Raw genomic sequence first — 19,484 nt, 5'->3', positions numbered from 1 at the left:
ACACTTCACACTGGATACAATAAGGAAACCCCCAGCCTGGCACATGTCAATGAAATATCACTGGAGTGATGCAGAGTGGATGGAAAGAGCAAGGAAGCAGGCAAGGAGTAACAACAGGTGAAGAAACCTGGAAAAAAGATAACTTGTTGCAAATACCAAGAACCAGACAGGAGTTGGCACTACAGACACTACAGCACCAAACTACTAAACCAAGCACCAAGCTAACCCAATGCTCTGGCACCTTGTGTGATCTTGACACAGCTTTTTGTTTTTTTAAAGCACAACTTGGATAGATTGAAAAACTTTATTAGGGAAATGAAATCCACAAGTTAATAACTGCTCCCACTCAAAATCTCCAGGTGCCAATATTTCACTGGAGAATTTTTCACCAACGTTTAAGAAGTGTTAACACAATAGTCCACAGAATCTCTTCCAGAAAACAAAAGAAGGAGTCATCTACCTGTACATTGTAGGTGTTCTGTGTCATTCTGGTCCCAAACCAAAGGCAGCACAGGGGAGGGGGAGGAGGAGGGGGGAGGAGAGAGAAGGGAGGACACTCGGAGACCAATGTCCCTTACAAACTTCTCACAAGTTTGTCTCTTATCGTCAGGTCCTGGCATCCTTCCACAGGGGACTGACCAGTACACTGTGGCATAGAATATTAGTTAGCAAGGAAATGGAAGAAACTGTCAGACATCCAACCACATAATGCATTTCCAAAGAGTTATATTGAATTAAGACACCACAATCAGGCTAACTGGCCTTCTCTGGACTAGGAGACGATGACCACCAACCACCTGGGACTTCTCTGAATACCTTATTAATAATATTCCAATTCTGGAAACAACTCAGATGGCCAAGTAAATAAATGAAAAAAATTAAAAACCAGAAAATACTGAGATCCTGCGCAGCAACTTCTACATAATGTTCCCCAACTCCAGGGAAAGAGGGGTTGGCTGGGAGGTTTTGTTTTATATTTTTAGTTTTCTGGGACAGCATCTCATGTAGCCCAGGCCACCCTTGAACTTGCTATGTAGTTTGGGGATGGCCTTTATTTTAACCCCCTACTTCTACCTCCCAAGTGATGAGATTGCAGGTATGCCATACCACACCTGGCAAGGAAGGCAATTTCCAATAGTTCTCAGTTGATGAATGAGTCACCCAGAGAGATGGGAGAGGCTAAGCCCAGACCAGGGTCCACGTACTCAGTCACTAAAGAAGTACCTGTGTCAGGGCCCAGGAGGTTCCAGAGAGTGATGGCTGGGTAGGAACTCCCCCCAGCTACTGGGTAATGCCACAACCACCCCAGGCTGCAGAGGCACAAGCCTCCCACTTGCAGGAATGCCTGGGCTCCTGCAGGCTCTGCTTGAGCTAGTGAGTGAGCTCTAATGAAGGCAGAGCCAGGCTGGAGAAGCCCAGCCTTCCAGGGCCTTGGATAGGCACCCTGTGGAGAGATGGGCTGTCCTGGGAAGGTGAGTGAAAGCCAATCCTGGTGGGAAAAGAAATCCAGGCAGAGGCCGCAGGCTGTGCTCAGCTGGCACAGAGCCTCCAGAGTGGCAGCTAATTCCCAGGGCAGGGAGCCACTCCGAGGCTGGGTTCCATTCCCAAAGGGCTGCATGTGGATTGCCTCACAGGGTAATTCACAGCCATACTTGGAATAGCTGACAGCACACCTCTAACCTGGGGAGGAGGAGTGTGATAAAGATGCCCTGCTTAGGGCTGCCATCTCTCAGGTGGTTCTGGGAGTCTTTGCTCATCGGTCTCTACTGTAAATGCTTCTCTGATGAAAGCTGAGAGATGCATTAGTCTTTGGGTATGATGATAAGTCACTACATCTAGGGCTTATGACTGGCCTAGCCACAGATTCTTAGCCCTAACAATGGTGCCAGATCTGGGCTCCGCCTCGTGAAGTGAGCCTTAACTCCGATCAGAAAGTGGTTACTCTCAGGACACTTCTGCCACTGTACCAGTGGGCATGGCTTCCCAGGTCCATGGTTACTGTAGCGCTCAGAATCACAGCTGTATAAGATTGGAGATCACTTTCTCCTCCAGTGTGTACATAGAACCTGCCAGCAATGTGAAAGCTAGCTGGTAGGGGTCACACCTTCCAGGTCAATACCACCTTGATTTCTCCATGTTTTATGGCTCAAGCACATGGTATCTCCAGCAACATAGTCTTACCGTCAAGTTCTAGAGAGTATCCAATAGCAGTGGCAGCAGCCTGTAATGTTTGGAGATTGATGGGGTCCCACTGACCAACAGCAGCAAAAGAAGTAACTCATTCCTGGCTCGGAGGAATTATCCTGTGGTATCTGGTAAGGACCTGCCTCCTCCCATTCTGGGGTCACTCCAGTTAAATTCATCTTATATGTGCATATGCATATTACTTTAGGAAGTTCCTTTAGCAGTAGGTTTCCATGTGGATCAATCATCCCTTCCCCCCCCCCCCAAGGCTTTAAGGCAGCATCAGAAGAGGAGGAGGTAAAATTGGAGAGTCAGAGGTGATGAATGACTGACTACATGGAGATATTGTATTCTGCACATGAGGGCTCCATCCACAGCCTCTTGTCCTAGGCCTCCATTCTCTGAAGCAGTGACACCAGCGAGGTCAGTGAATTTTCTCAGATCACACAGCACAGACTGGGCAGGGGATGGTGCTCTATTGTGTGCAAAGGTTCCCACTGAGACTGGGCCTGGGGAGAGCAGCTGTGAGGCAGGGACATCGTTACAGATGCTCCTCTCCTAGAGGCATCCTTCTGAGCAGACATAGATATCCAGCCGATGGCTGCTAAAGTTTGTTTCCTTTAATGTGTGTAAAAACGCCTCTTCCAAGGGTGTGGTGCAAGTGGAGTATTTGAGAGGTAGTAGCCCTCATGGATGGCATTCTTGTCCTTACAGAAGAGCCCCCAAAATGTCCCTGCCCCTCTAGATAATGAAGACACAGGGAGAAGGCACACCTGTGAACCAGCAAGTGCCTCTCACCAGGTTCCAAAGCTATAGGCACCAATCTACTAAGCTCCTTGTACAAACACCAGGTGTGCTGAATGCCAAACCAGCAGGAGGCCATGCACAGGATGAGAGAGAGTGGTCCTGAGCCTCTGTCCTCTCCTCCCTTAGCTGCCAGCTCTCTGGGCAGGTAGATTCCTTGGCAGAAGCCACGAGAGGCTGAACAGTTCCTGGCACCTGCTTTGACTTCCAGGGATGCCTGGACAAGGGCTTTGAAGAAATAACAGGGTTTTAGGAAAACCAGTGAGCCTTCCTCTCCTCTGTGGCTCAGTTTCCCATCTGTGTAGGAGGGGAGGACTGAACTGATCCAGTTCTGCAGCAAAGACCCACAGATGATGCCCAGCTCTTCCCAGTGGGAGCTAGGCCCTGCGCTAGAGGGTGGTGCTAGACTCTGAGACAAACCCTTGTGAATGGGCAAGAAGCCTGTGATTGGGCTAACCCTTTGATCAACCTGGGCAGAGGAGTCATCTGCAGGCCCAGGCATGGTCCTGGACTAGTCTCCCACCCTGAGAGGCCTCCCCTCCCTCCTTGACTCCCCCTGTGTTGGAGGGAGGTTCTGTGTACCCAGTGACCCTTCTAGGCTTAGCCCAGCGCTGCAAGGCTCTGACAGCTTGTGAGACCACAGTGGGACACAGGTCCATAGAGCCCAGTCACCCATGGGTTAGCAATCTCCAGGAGCCTTCTGCCACTCTGTGCAGCTTGTCTCCATAGCCCAAGCCCCTGGCCAGGGCACAGAGGGCTGATCCTTAGGCACAGGCCAACCCCAGCTCTTGTTTGTTTGTTTGTTTGTTTGTTTGTTTGTTTTTCGAGGCAGGGTTTCTCTGTGTAGCCCTGGCTGTCCTGAAACAAACTCTGTAGACCAGGCTGGCCTGGGACTCAGAAATCTGCCTACCTCTGCCTCCCAAGTGCTGGGATTAAAGGCGGCACCACCACTGCCCGGCCCAACCCCAGCTCTTGACTCCCCTGATACATTATTTTGTTCAAGCTTCCCCTCTTCCTGGGCCTCGGTTTTCCCATTTTTAAGATAGGTCTGGGACTTAAATCTTGTTCCTAAAGGTGACATGTCTCCACATAAGCAGGCAAATGACAGGAAATTTTAACTAAAAAATGATTGATGAGAAGGAAGAGAGGAGGGGTGGGAATGTGAAGGGAAGAGGGTGGAGAACCCAGAAAGTAGGAAGAAGGAGAAGGGAGAGAGAAGGGGAAGAGTAAGAGAAGCACGGTACACTTGCTTAATGTGGGCAATGCCTGGTGCCATCCTGAGTAGGGGTGGAGCAGGTAAGATGTGTTCCAGGACCCTAGCCCTGTCTAAACAGCAGGAGCCATGTCTGTTCTGGGATCCTCTAGCCCCACAAGTGACTCACATTTACCTCAGGTCCCACAGACAGGCATTCCACCCAGCAAGGTGCTCGTTGGAATTCAGCCCTTGTTCCTATTGGAAAGTTTTTATTATCTTTAAATCTGATTCCAGGAGTCTCAAAGACCACAGTTTAGGCTGTGTGACTCACAAACCGTGGGCAGGGAATGTTGTTGGGGCTTGAGTTTGGGCAGGTAAGGATTTCCAAAGGTGGGTGGGTTTCTTGAAACCTCTCAGAGGTCTCTGTTTCATAAGCAGCCAGCCAGGGCAAGGCAGACAGCCTCAAACACCCTAATCCAACATCACGCCCTGCTATCCTGCCTGTCCCCTCCTGGTGACCAAGGTGTTTCTTTGGCTTCCTATCAAGAAGCTATAGAGCCATTGATTCTCTTGGCCACTTCTAAGGTCAAAACATGCTGAGAAGCCTTGGGGACAGGGGCCGAGCAGTAGAAATGGCCACCAGGCTCCAGAAGTGCAGCCAACCACTCCAGGGTTCTTATGGGTAACCAAGTTAGTAGTGAGAGCTGCTACCGCTCCAGTCCAACAAGTTTCCCACAGGCCATGCCTGCACCAAAGGCCTGAAACATCACATCAGTTTGCCACCCCACAAGGACACTTCATGCACACATCCTCACACCCATTTTACAGATGAAAAAACTGAGGTGAGGCAGAGAGGGGTGAGATAATATGCCCAAAATATGAAAGTCGGGATTTGAATTCACATCCGTCTATTCCTGGCACCTGTCCCTTACCACTCCTTCTGCCTCCTCAGCTTGTTGCCAGGACTTACTGTCAAACCCGTAGATGTCACCATAAAGAAGAGAGTGAGGACAAGAGTAAACCAAGTCCTGAGTGATGAACGACTGGATGGATGGATGGATGGACTGTTGGAATAGTGGGTAAGTGAGGGAGTAGACACAGAAATGAATAAAGCAAATGAATGAGTGAATGGGTGAATGAATGAAGGACTCTGACTCGAAACTGAACGACTGCATTTTCCTGGACTATATTCCCACTTGTTTTAAGTTGGCAGAATTTTGAAAATGTCCCTGTGGGCTTTGGGGTCAGCCTGAGTCTCAGAAAAGAGCTTGTTCTGTCAGCACCGATGGGAAAGAGGACCAGACACGGGGACCAAAGAGAGTCAGTCAGGCAGCAGAGCATAAGCAAAGTCAATATGTCACCACTGCAGGCTTCTGGGGCCACCATGTAGCCGGTGCCTCAAATGTCTGCCGAAGAGACAGAAAAAGGAGTATTCCAGCCCAGTCCCTATGACCTGGGGAGTCAGTGCCTTCATACTAAGCTGTGTGTGACACAGACCTGCAGAGCACCTCCCAGAGCTGCCTCAGCAAAGACTCAGAGCAGTCAGGCAGAGGCCTGTGTCACAAGGAGTTAGGAAAGGGCCACACAAAGGCAGGATGACATGATGTCAGGGAATATGGAGGTGTCCAACACGGGCTGTTAGCACATGTGTTTTGTTTAGTCACAGAAAATGCAAGGGCCTTAGGAAGCAGAGAGTGAGATGTGTGGAAAGATTGGCGGAGGGATGGAGGGAAGGATGCATGGATGATTGGCGGATGGATAGATGATGGATGAGTGGATGGAGAGATGAATAGCCATATGTACAAAATGATGGTGGGACGGATGGATGGATGGATGGTAGCTAGATAGGAAAATGGATGTGTGGACAGAAAGATAGACTGATGGCAGATGGCTATATGATATGCGTGTGTGGATAAATAAATTTACACCCAAACACATCAATGGATAAATGAACTTGGTAGATGGATGGATGGATGACGGCTGGGTGGGTGAATTGCTGAGTAGATGGATGGGTAGGAGGGCACCCTGATCCTTCTGTTGCCAATAGTGTTGCTACCTCTGTACTGGAAATATGGCCAACAAACAAAAGGAGACCCTGAGCCAAGCTGGAGCTGGAGAGCCAACCAGCTACCCTGAGACAAGCTCTATGTGGGGATCTGATGTGTGGGGAGGATGAGAGGTGGGCGGTGGCTCCCAGCCAGAACACACAAGCAGCCTCCTAATGGTCCTCCAGGGAAGCCATCCAGCTCTGGAGCCTGTGAGCTAGGTCTCAGTCCTGGCTGCCTTTCCTCCTGGGCTGACTGAACAGCACAGGGCAAGACATTCTGCAGGTCTTGGCTGCATAGACAGGTTGGGGGTGGGTGGGAGCTCCCACCCTTGGCTCTTTTTGCTGCCAGTGCCCTAGAGGACCTTGCATCCTGTGGCAAACCTAAGTTACAGAGCCAGGCCTCAGAGGCAGAAAGGTCTCTAAGTTCTCATGGTTCCAGACCAGGTGTCCAGTGGCACTGGCGGAATTCATGAGCCAATCAATGGAATCTGGAGTCCCAGCTGTGTCCTGACATGGCACATGTTCTCTCGGAGGAACCTGGAGACCTGTACTGAGACTTGCTCTTCCTGTGCTCTGGGAGCATCTCCAGATGCTATCTATGGGCACAAGGACCAGGGGCCAGGATCCAGGATGTTCTTTAAAAATGAGGTGAGCTATCCAGTTCCGTGTGGAATATGCCAAGGATACCTGTAAACTAAAGACGTTCCAAGAGGAACAACATCCGTTCACCAGTAAAATGGGAAGATGGGAAGGCAAGGAGAGAGGGAAAGGGCAGAGAGGGAGGGAAAGGGAAGGGGAAAGGGAAGAAGAATAGAGGGAAGGAGAGAAGAAAGTGGCTAGTTGTAGGTAGTTTGATGGACAGATGATGGATGGATGGATGGATGGATGGATGGATGAGTAGTTGGGTAGAGAGAAAGGTTTGTTTGTCTAGACAGTTGGATATAACTGCTTGTTGGTTGGTTGGTTGGTTGGATGAATGGTTGATAAGTTGATTGATAAAATAACCCTTAAGTTAGTAAAAGGCTAGCTTGAATCATGGTCAACCCAGCAACTGAGACAGTGGCAGGCTTTACCTGAGGCTGCACCTGCACACCAGCCTCTGGGCTCACCCTTTCCCAGGACAAATGGAAACATTGTTGCTTTACTGTTCTCATCTAATCCAATGTTTTCTTTGAATTGAACTAGGGGTAGAGCCTGCCCAGCATGCTCAAAACCTTGGCTTCCTACCCCAGAACTGGAGGAGAACCTGATTTCAGTGATCTCCAGTATCCACAAAACAAAATCCAAGGGCCTCCCACAGTCACTCAAATCTCCATGCACTGTGAGTCCCTGTCCCTTGCCCACCAGCCCCTTCTGCCGCCCTCTCCCATGCTGAGCTGGGTGTCTTCCCCTCTGTTCATGTGTGTTTAAGTCTTGTTTGCAGAACAAAATACATCTGAGTTCCAGGTTAGCCTGATCTCTGATCTTTGCAGCAAATTTCAGGACAGCCAGAGCTACAGAGCTACACAGAGAGACTTTGTCTCATATAGATGAATGAGGAGAAAGAGAAAGAGGAAGAAGAAGAGAGGAAGAAGAGGGGCCTCCACATGTTCATACACAAACATGCACACCTGCACATATGCATGCATACATGTAAGTCAGCATACCGAGCTCTGTGCACAGTTGGCTTCCATCTGTTTGTTTCCTGGATCTCTATGCACAGAAGACTGGAAGGAGAGATGACCAAACACTGAAGGTGATTGCCACCCACGTGTGCCAGTCTGGACTGGTGCCTCCCTCCTTCAAAGCCACACAGTCAAAGAGCAGAGACAGAGAGGGGGATGGCGCCAGCTGCCAAGCGAGGAAAGGCTTTGGCCTCAGTCCTGAGAGCCCCAGCACTCTGGCAATGAGAACAGGACCGCCACAGAGTCTGCAGACCCTCCCTCAGCCTTGGCACTGCAGCAGGGGACAAAGCACGGGCACAGAGGAGTAGGATCTGAGGCCAGCTTCCTGTACCTCTGAGTGGGATCCGCAGGGATGGAGGACTGGGAGGGAGAAAACCCTCAGGAGATGATCACCCTGTCAGCCATGGAGACCGGGGTCCTAGAGCCCATGGGTGGTAAATCAGCATGTGTATGAGCTCCTAGACACAGCCCTGGCCAGGTGACATGGACCTCACCACTGGTGGGGCACAGACAGAACAAATATTTCTCTAGACATCCTTCCTCCCTGATAGGGGAATACCTAAAGGCCCCTTTTTTCTTAAAACATCAATGTCCAGTTTTGACTTGGGTTGCCCAACAGTAGAGGGGAGAGAGGAAGGTGGAGAGCCATGACCTGCGCTTTCTGAAGCCACACATTGGGCTCCATCAGACCCTTGCTCACACTTGTGGCTACGTGAAGATTTATTGAAGCCATGGCATGGGCTCATTTTTTTTCCTTTAAACCATTTGCATCTGCCCTAGGAGCAATACAAAGAGCACACTTGGTAAACTGTATTTGGAATCTCTGCTTGTTACCAAAGAGGTGGCCGTTTGTTTGGTATCCTGTGTTAGGGTGGGGACAGGTTCTCTTTCTTCCCTTCTCTTTTCTTGACCAGAGAACATAAAAGCTGGAATTCCTCATTATGTTTTGGGACCCACAAAATGAGCAGGAAAACCCCTAAAAGAAGACAGATTCAGCACACGCTGTCAACAGCTGCTTGGTCTCACCACTTGTCAAAAAAAAAATGTTACTTAAAACTCAGACAATGAAATATCATTTTAAGCTGTGCACTGGTGGTGCATGCCTTTAATCCCAGCACTTAGGAGGCAGAGGTAGGCAGATTTCTGAGTTCAAGGCCAGCTTGGTCTACAGAGTGAGTTCCAGGACATCCAGGACTACACAAGAGAAACCCTGTCTTGAAAAACAAAAACAAAAACAAAAAAGTCATTTAAAAAAATTACCTCTGTTGCATTTATTTGTTGAGGGAGGGGCAAGCACAAATGGTGGTGCAGTACAGAGACAAGAGAGCCATGTGGCAAGTATCTGTGGCAAGGACCATGCATCGGGACACTGAAGCAGCACCATCCCTGGTCTCCTAGAGTGGCAACAATATACTCTTACTGGGAGCAAGGTCGTGGCAGACCATCTGTCCCTTGTTCTCAAAAAAAAAAAAAAAAAAAAAAAAAATTCCCCATCTGGCCCAATTTACAGACTGGGGCACTGAGGCACATCAGTGGTGGCTCTTATAGGGAAGGAAGGTGGGAGGAGCCTTAGTCTGTTCCCATAGGCCTTTCTTCACAAACCAGTCTACCTCGCTGTCCCTGTTGGTCTACCAGGATGACCTCCTAAACCAGTCCCTCAATCCCAGGCTTAGACAGACCCTGAGGAGTCCCATCTGGGCACCGGTCTTTCACATTGCCTTGTTGTACTCCATGCCCAAACTCCCAGGACCTAAAATGGGCACCCAGGAATTAAAGCATTGGGAGCTGGGACAAACTAAGGATCTCTTGAGACCATGGACCCCAGGCACCTTGCCAGTCCTGCTTTGAGCTCTTGACATGCCCCCTCCATCTTGAAGACATTGAGCAAGGCTTGACAAAGTCAAAGAAGCAGGAGGGAGGAATGGGGGAATGCCAGTGGGGATGGGGTAGGAAACTAGGGGGAAAGGTAGGGTAGGACAAAGAGTGGAACATCTGCTTGGTACCCATGTGGTGTTGAAAAGGTACCCACCCACACCAAGCATGGAAACACCATGGGCACTGAGTAATTCCAGATGCCTGAAGACCACTCCAGACCAAGGGGGAGAGAGAGCTGTGTCCTGGACATGCAGATGTTTCTGCAGATGACAGGAGGTTTTCCCTGTTTGGGCCTTCTTATGAGGTATCCTGAGAAGGGAGGTGACTCTGGGCTCAGCCATGAGCATAGGTCAGATTCACATTACAGGTCACCAGCAAGAAGCTTATATACAGGAAGCACTCAATGCTTCTCTGCTGAACACAGGTGCACCAGAGGATGGTGGCTTATGTCTCTAAGTTGCTCCACAGCCAGCACCTCCCACAGTCCTGCCTGTGGGGCCTCTGTTGTAGCCTCAGGAGCTGGAGGAAAGAAGCTGGCTCCTTCAGTAGCACCCCAGAGCTCAGTCAAGCCTAGCGCTACAGGAGTGTCAATCAAGCATACAACAAAGGTTGTACTCCTGGAAGGACCCGGAGAGGCCTCTCTTGGTCTCCTCTCAGGTTCCAGGGGAGTCACTCACACCCAGAATTCTCGTGGGTCCCTCAGATGGAGTGAACCTCACCTTGGATCTAGGTGCCTGCAGCCAAAGTTCTTGTCTGGTGGGCCTCTGAATTTGTCTCTTTCCTCTCTTCTGGGCCTCAGTTTCCTCATCTGTGAATGAGAGGCCTGGTACTGTCCTGCCTACCTCACAGAGATGGCAGATCAGCATGAGATGAAAAACTAGGGCAGGCATTTTCCTCCCTGGGGGGTTCCAGCCCCAACAAGGGTCTTAGCCATGGCTACCCTCTATCCTCACCTGTCTGTGAGAACAGGCTTTGGCTGGCAGCCTGCCGCAGCCTCCTGGGTTTCTACACCTCTAACACACAGTCAGAGCTCCACAGGATCTAGTCTCACACAACTGCCACCTTTGTCCAGTATGCTTTGACCTCGTAGATAGGCTTCTGAGGTTTCCATGGAAGCCCAGAGTCCCAGAAACTTGCCTCTTCCTTCCCCACTTCAGGAAGGCATCTGACAGGAGGCCTAGGAGGAGGGCTTTCCCATGTCCCAAGCTAAGGGCAGCACCTTGCTGCCTCTCATCCTAGCTTCAGTGACAAAGTTGCCAGAACTTTCTGTGAGTCCTGCTCTAAAAAAAAGGATTCTTAATCATAAGGACCCCCCTGAGGGGGAGGGGCAAGAGGGAGAGAAGGAAGGAGAAAGTGGAAGAGAGAGGGAAGAAAGAGAAGGAGGGGGAAGGGAGGGAGGGAGGATTGATAGGAGGCAAGAAGTAAGATAGAGGAAGAAGGGAGGGAGGGAGGGAGGGAGGGAGGGAGGGAGGGAGGGAGGGAGGGAGGGAGGGAGGGAGGGAGGGAAGAAAAGGCAGCCGGGGCCCAGGGTGCAGGCAGGCCACCCTCATTGCGCACAGCCACGCCATGGAAGCTTTCTCCCCACACTCTGCCCTTAGCGAGTCTCTGCTGAGCAGACCGCCATCCACATCAGTATTCATGACATCTGTCTGCCTCTATGGCTCCCCAAGAGGAGCCTCCCCAGTACAGCCAGCCTCGCCCCTCTGCCGAGCTTTCTTTCCCCTTCAAAACAGATTGCAGGACAGATGACCGCATTGTTTGTCCCATTTCCATCTGAAAACTCCCCTCCGTGTTGGCCACTGGGCGCCCCTATTAAGGGCCAGGCAGTGCAGGGCCACGTGGGGTGGCCCTGCCCAGCCTCTGTCTCCCGCTCCCTGGGGCCTTTCCATCGGAAGAGGGAAAAGGGCCGGAGAGACAAAGGTGGGACATAAATTAAACCCCAGCTTTTTAAGTTCAAACCGAATTTTCTTTATTTTTTTTTCACAGCTGTCAGAGGAGCCGGTTAGAACTCCAGTAATGCATGTTTAATGTATTAAGAGAAAGGGAAGAAGAAAAGCCGGCGTCCACCCCGAATGTTATGTCCACCGACTTGCATCGGGGACATTAGTTCGGGCCAATGAACTCTGAGTCAAGTGTGGAGCTGTGGACAGGGGCCAGGGACCCCTGCCGGCGGCTGTCATATCTACTGAAAGCTCACGCATCATAACTGCGCTGCGGGACAGGATGGGGACAAATGTCTCACAGCCCCAGGGGCCGCCACCAAGCAGGCCCTCCCCTCAAGTCTGTTTGGAGCCAACCTGTTGCTGTCATGGTGCAGGCCAGACCCCCTTCCCACCTGACCCCAGGCAAACATCAGCCCTCTTCAGCTCTTCCGGTGCCACCCTTCATTTTGGGGAATAGCCCCTCTCCCAGGCCTGAGAAAAGGACTGAAGGTCAGGTTTGGAATGAAACTGTGTAAGCAAAGAATGGGAAAAGAACACTACGACTGGAGGCTGGGATCCCTGTATCTCCGTGGTGTAGCCTAAAATGAGTAGAGCAGAGATGGGACCTCTGGCAAGTGGCATGGCACCTCCATGACAAATACATACTGTCATCGGTATCCTGAAGTACAGGCTTGGAGAACAGAAGAGGAAGGAGAACAACCTCTAGTCTTGGTAAAGGGGACATTCCAGGCCATCAGACCTCACCAAACCCTCAGCCCACTAAGCCCTACAGAAGAAACAAAGGTCTGATTAGAGGGAGCCTCCTCCCTCCACTGCAGATTCAGTACCACTCCTAGTGAGACAGGATTGCTCTCTGTAGCTACGAACTCCTGGTAATCTTTCTGACTCAGCCTCCTGAGTGCTGAGACAACAGGGGCATACTCCACATCCAGTTTCTGGTTTGTGCAGTACTAAAGATGAAACCCAGGTCCTCATGCACACTAGGCTCTCTACCACCTGAGCCACCGCCAGCACTAAGGCCACCATTGTTAATAGTCATTCCCATGGGGACTCTGAGTCTTCACTTTCATGGGCTGGGGTCCTGACTGGCTGCAGTCCAACTTTTTTTATTTATGTAAGTCATATGTACCCCACCCCCTCAAATCCCTCCTCAAGACACCTTAGCAAATAGCTTGGGCTAGCAGGCAGGTACGATGGGGAGACAGCGACCCCAAAGGAAAGATCTTGGGTGAATGCAGCACATACTCAGAGTCCTAGGAAGGAGGACTGTGGAGACAGGAGCATTAGCTTGGCCCTGCATTTATACATGCTTCACAGAGTAGGTGAGATGGCCAGAGTCACATGCACCTACAGGCCAACTAAACCCAAGAACTCAAATTCTGTCCCCCTGCCCTGGAGGAAGAGGACAGGGGAAAACCAGAGCTTCTACTGGAGACCAGCTGGAATACAGCAGAAGCCAGAGCCACTGTGGAAGCCACTGAAGGAAGGTGGCTGAGCCACCACAACTTTCAAGGGCCTCTAGTCTGGCACCTGAGGGGTGGGGGTGCTGGGGGCAGGGGTAGCATTTGGCACTATGAGCTCTGTGCTCTGGCTTCAGGAGGCATGGTGGGGGACGGGGGTGGCACACAGGCTGAATGCAGACAGCCAGTCCCCCTGCCTGATAGATCTTGCTTTTTTGTTTGTTTGTTTGTTTGTTTGTTTGTTTTTCAAGACAGGGTTTCTCTGTGTAACCCTGGCTGTCCTGGAACTCACTCTGTAGACCAGGCTGGCCTCAAACTCAGAAATTCGCCTGCCTCTGCCTCCCAAGTGCTGGGACTAAAGGCGTGTGCCACCACGCCTGGCAGATCTTGCTTTTTAATGAAATGCCACGCTGGTGTGGAACGCTATGTAAATAGACAAGCATTCCCATGCTTCTAACAACAGGCACTGATCTTATGCACAGCACCATTGGAAACAGTCCCTATGTCCTACTAATCTGGTCATTTTACAAAGAAGGAAGGAGGCTGGGGAGGGGCAGGCTTAGACTGTACCTGACTGCCATTCTTCCTCCCATGGCAAGGAGGTGGTGGGTCTTACTAGTACACATTGTGTTGATTTTGTACAATCAAGGGATGAGCAGATGAACTGGTGATGTGGCTCAGTTGGTACTGAACCACAGCTCAGTGAACTGTTAGAGCTGTTGCCTACTGAACAAAGGTTCCCCCCCAGTACTGTATAACCTACTGAACAAAGGTTCCCCCCAGCACTGTATAACCGGATGTGGTGGCCTATTCCTGTAATCCCAGCACTTCAGAGGTGGAGACAGGAGGATCAAGACGATCTTGAGCTACCTGTAAATTCAAGGCCAGTCTGGATTACATTAAGATGCTGTCAAAAAGGAGGTGGGTAGGGAGATGGCCCATGGATAAAACGCTTGCTATGAGGCATGAGGATGTGGGTTTACTCTTTGACACCCACATAAAAGCTGTGCATGGTTACATGTTCCTACCATCCCAGCCCTGAGAAGGCAGAGGCAGGAGAATTCCAGGGGTTTGCTGGCTAGCCAGACTGACTAATGGGGAGTTCTATGTCAGTGAGAGACCCTGACTCAACAAACAAAGTTGGAGGGCAATTGAGGAAGACAGCTGACATCAGCCTTCAGTGTGCGCATGTGCACACGCAAGCACACACACACACACAGACAGAGAGAGAGAGAGAGAGAGAGAGAGATCGGCTCCTATGCACATTCATTCATACACAGGTGCACATACATAGACACAGGTATGGACATAAAATATGTTTATGTACAATGTACTTGCATATTTTAGACACACACACACACACACGGTACAGCTTCCCCCAGAACGGGACCTCCAATGGTATCTTTAGCATGTTTTTTTCTCCAAAGCCAGATCTTTAAGCTGCAGAAAGAAAAGCCAAGCTTGACCCTCTAGCCCTAAGCTGATGCTCCCGCAGGAACTCCACTCAAACCCTACTCATGTCCACCCCAGGACCAAGTCTGTTCACCCCAGGACAGGTCTGGCTATGAAGTCTGTAGCAGAGACTTCATGCCTGAGACAGCTCAGTGTTCATGACTTTTCTCATTGATAATTTTTGGGGTGAGATGCAGGACTGGCTTGGATCAGCAAGCTTGAAGCAAGCCAGTGGATTCCATTCTGTCTTCTCAGAGGAAAGGCCCAGCTCAAGGCTTTTTTGCCTTGTGCTGACCAGTGCCCTGCCTCCAAGCTGGATCCCCATGAAGGCACCTCCATGCCCTGAGACAATAGCAGCACCTGCCAGGCCATGCTGTCCCCTGGGAGTCCTGGCCCGTGCCGGAGGCCGACGCCTGGCATGAGGCCCCATTGTTCCCTCCCTCCCTCTCTGGGGCTCTTCCATGAAGTGACAGGGCAGCCCCCAAGGTCACCTCCAGGGCACTTATGAGGGGCTCCTGGGCATCTGTCTCAGGCAGTAGGCAGCAGGAGGGAGCTAGCAGGCCATTGTTTGAGTCCAGAGCCACCCCCACTCAGCAGGAGAGGGGCCCATTGTCCAGAAGCAATCTGCCATGCTCCATCCACCCTGGACACTCCCAGAAATAGGAAGGCCCTCCCATAGCCAGGATACCTAGGTCAGACTTGGGGTACAGCACCTGCGGCTCACTGGCTGGCCCAGCCTCCTCCTTTACTTGTATTGGGCCTACATTCTCGAAACCCAGAAACCCTCAAGTCCACATTTCTAGAGCACTCGCAACTTCGGATCATTTCCCAGATCCTCCTGCATAGCTCAGATATGCATTTACTTCTTCCCACATGATGTAATGTGACATCCCTCTCAACTCCCTTCCCACCTCTGCCAGCAGCCCGTGGGAAAGCTGCTGTGGCCAACTCCTCCAGGCAGAAGCACCCTGAAATGGGCGCGGCAGAGGCGGTTCCCTTGGGAGTCTCCAAAATTCCTTTGCAGAAAAAACACTCCTGTCTTTTTATCCCCTTAAGCCAATGTTGCTAATAAGGGGATGAGCTGGTGGGGTGTATGATTCTGGCTGGATAATCCCTGATCGGTTATCAACCCAGGTGATTCAGGGCCAGAGCTCAAGCCTTTTGGCCACAGATACAGGTGATGTTTCACCAATATCCAAAAAGTCTGGCAGAAAGAAAAATAACAAGGCCAGTGAATTCTACTACTACTTCCAAAGAGCCCTGGTGGTCTGTGACACCACAGAACAGAGCCTTTACACAATAGGACACTGTATCTACATGTTCGTACTCCTGCCATCCTGACTGCTGTGACTCTTCACTAAATACAGCAAGGAGAGGCAGAAAAGGAAGTTGTTTGGATGCATGCTTCTGTTAAAAAGGGAGCATCTATATGTTTGAGCAGCTTGCTGGCTCCGGGGAGGTACCAGGACTGACTATGTAGGTTGAGCCTTGCAAAGTTCTCATAGAAGTCACATCTCCGTGGGTGAGAATTATATGTCACTGCCGAGGTCCTTAAGAACGAGTGTCCTCAGGAGCAAGTATGGAGACCACCCACAGTGACCACTCAGTTGTGACTTAGAGGAGATATGGAAGGAAGGATAGATGGGGAGAGATGAATGGACAGATGGGGGGATAGGAGGCTGCATGGATGGAGAGAAATGGAGAAAATAAGTAGAAGGATGAAGAGATGGAAGGTAGATGGGATGAAGAGAAACCAGTGGGTGGATAGAAGGATGCAGGGATGGAGAGACTGATAGGGGAGAGATGCATGGCAAGATGGATGGATGGATGGATGGATGGATGGATGGATGGATGGATGGATGGGAGATAGATGGACTCAGGGATCAAGAGATGGGTTGTTGAGTTGATAGAAGAATGGATGAAAAGAGATGAATAGGAAGACAGAGGGACAGATGGATGGATGGATAGAATGATGGAGGAATAGGGTGGAGGGACAGAGCAGAAAGATGAATGAAAGAATGAACTAAAGATGGAGGGAGGGATGGATGGGGATGGCAAATAGAAGGATGGAGGAATAGAAAATTGACAAGAAAGACAGACACATAGGGTACAGACAGATGGAAAGTCAGAAGGCCAGATGGGTAAGGGCATGCAGAAATACCACATCGTTCCTTTCTACCCTCCTTTGAGCCCCAGCAGTGGGAGAAGCCCACCATAGTTGGCAGGCAGTAGAGGTGAGCCATTTCCCTGACCCCTGCCCAGAGCATGCTCATCATTAGCACAGCACACATCACCCAGCAAATTCTACTGCCCTGCATCTCAGATGCCTCTTCCTCCCCAGCCAGGAGAGCCCAGACTTATTTAGGAGCTGGCTGCTCTGTCTTCCCAGACTCGTTTTAGCCTAGAGCAAAGGAACAAGTACAAGAACCCGAAGGGTAAAGGGACAAGGGACATTATATACTTTCATGCATTATATACTTTCATGTAATGGTATTTGTGGGACCCAGAACAAGACACTATAATGATGTATCAGCAGAAACCACAAATGCAAAGGAATTAGAGTAAAAATGTCTTCCTGTCAAATCTGAGGCACCTCAAGAAACGTACATACCAGGACCCCTAGAATGTACACACCAACGCTGCTGAGAATATACCCTGCACACTCTCCAAAGGTGATCTTAGAGACCCCCCATACTGGAAGTCAACCCCAGAATCCAAGGACCTCAGGCCACTAATGGACAAGAGAAGGGGACCATGCCACAGACACCACCATATAGGAAGGGATTCAGGACCACATCCCTGAATCCCATGGTTAGGTGTCCAGGGAGGATGTCACATGTGCAGGAGTCAGGAACCCCACCCCACTGTGCCTCCCGCCTTCACTGAGTCCAGGCAGGTAACTCCAGCTTCAAAGGATCTGATGTCTTCATCTGGCCTCTTCAGACCCCTGCCCACATATTCAGTGAGAAGTGGGGTGGGGGCGAAAACTACTCCGAGGGTGGGCTAGGACCCACTTCTTTATTGCCCCACCAAGTCACCCTCTCCCTTCAGCCCAAGCAGGTTTCTCTGCTTTATATCGGGCTCTACATGTGACTGAGAATTACAGAAGGGTTCTGATGCCCAGTGAGATTGAAAACTGGTCTCTGTGGCCTCCTAGCAGCCCCTGGGATTCTGACCATTGCTGGCCTTAAGCCTGGAAATGGGTTTGATGCTATCCAGACCTCCCAACCAAAGGCCCCATGTTAGACACATTTTCCAAGCACTTGGAGGGTCTGTGAGGTCCTGGGAGGCAAGTGGGCGGGAGATTGTAATTGGCCTCCCCTGAGCATCCAGCACCTCTTGAGAAGGGGCCTCTGAGACTTGGATCTCCCAGCCAACCAGGCCATGTGGTTAATTAAGTTCCATGAAAGCATAGCCAGCAGAGTGTGAGCGGTTCGTCTTTCACAGTCAATACGGGCATGTGTCTTACCTGGAGTAAGTGCCTTATGCAGAAAGAATTTCCCAAATGGGTTCCATATGCCAGTTCTCCCCACAAGGAGCCCTCTGATGGGGGAGGGCAGGGGCTAAGACACACGCTCCCTCCCCTCCCATAGCCCCAGCCCCAACCCCTCCACAGCTGGTGCTGTTTAAACAGAACATAGTGTCAAAGGAGCAATGGTGGAATCCAAAGATTGTTCTGATGGGGGAAATCACTCCCAGAGCCAGATCCAACCCAGGTGAGCCACAGAGACCTGTGAAGTACATCAGTCCTCATCCTAGGACCCGGGCCACAGGGGACCCCCTCAGCTTACCAGTCAAGGCAAGGGGACAGGGCCTGGTATGCTCGGGATCCAGAAATGGAAGGGCCAAGGGAACACGTGGTTACATTCTTCTCACACACTTTCCTGATGTGCCCAAGTCCAGAAAATGGAACAGAACTCACCTGAGACTGGCAGTGTTGTAAGTCATAATGATGCTCATGAACCCAGGGTACCAACTACACGTCTCTCTGAGACCAGGGCGGTACAGTGTGGAAATGGAGGTGCCTGATTTAACTCTTGCCTCTCACAGTGGAAGCTCCTCTCTGTGTATACAAATACCTCGTCCTTGTGCAGTGGCCCCCACCCATCAAGTGACTGAGCTCAGCCTAAAGCTGCAGTCTTTTCTTAGACATCTGTAAGTTTGCTTATTTGCCATCTACTGGCCTCATTATGGCAAAATGCTGTAGAAGTAGAGACATTATCTTGTGCACTGTGGTTTCTTCATGCCTGGCACACAATGTTAGTCTGTAGCAAATGGTCAGTTCATTGTTTCCACCCCTGCCATCACCACCACCACCACTACCACCACCATCACTAACACCACCATCACCTTCATCATCACCACCATCATCATCACTACCGTCAGTATCATTATAAACATCACCATCATGATAACACCACAATTACTCTACCAGCCAGGCCTTGTTCAAGATGTTCTAGGGATTTAAGCCATTGCATTTCCTGGGCCTATAATTAGGGATGTTACTGACCCACTTCACAGGTTAGGACATGAGGGTTGAGCCCTCTGTACCCTTCCTTCTCTTGCCCTCAGAATGCTTGGGACAGTGTCAGCTCTTTATGTCCTGAAATTTAACTCTAGTCTTGATGAACCCCAAGTTTGGCTCTCCAGTGAGAGGCTCTGCCCAGTTGGCAGACAGGCCTGTGGGCCTCTGGGGTGAGTCTCCTTGCCAGGTATTCAGCCTCTATGTATTAGTCATTCCCAGTCCATGTGTTCCCACCCCTGCAGCCTCAAAAGGACCAGAACCATGGGAGACTCCTGCTAAAGTGCCCAAGAAAGTGGGGTGGGCTCCTCCAAAGAGAACTTTCCATAGACATCTGG

This window comes from Mus caroli, unplaced genomic scaffold (genome assembly GCF_978045245.1).
Source record: "Mus caroli unplaced genomic scaffold, Mus_caroli_1 scaffold_8, whole genome shotgun sequence".
NCBI lineage: Eukaryota > Metazoa > Chordata > Mammalia > Rodentia > Muridae > Mus > Mus caroli.
The sequence above is the reverse complement of the archived record's forward strand: the minus strand, read 5'-3'. Positions refer to the sequence as shown.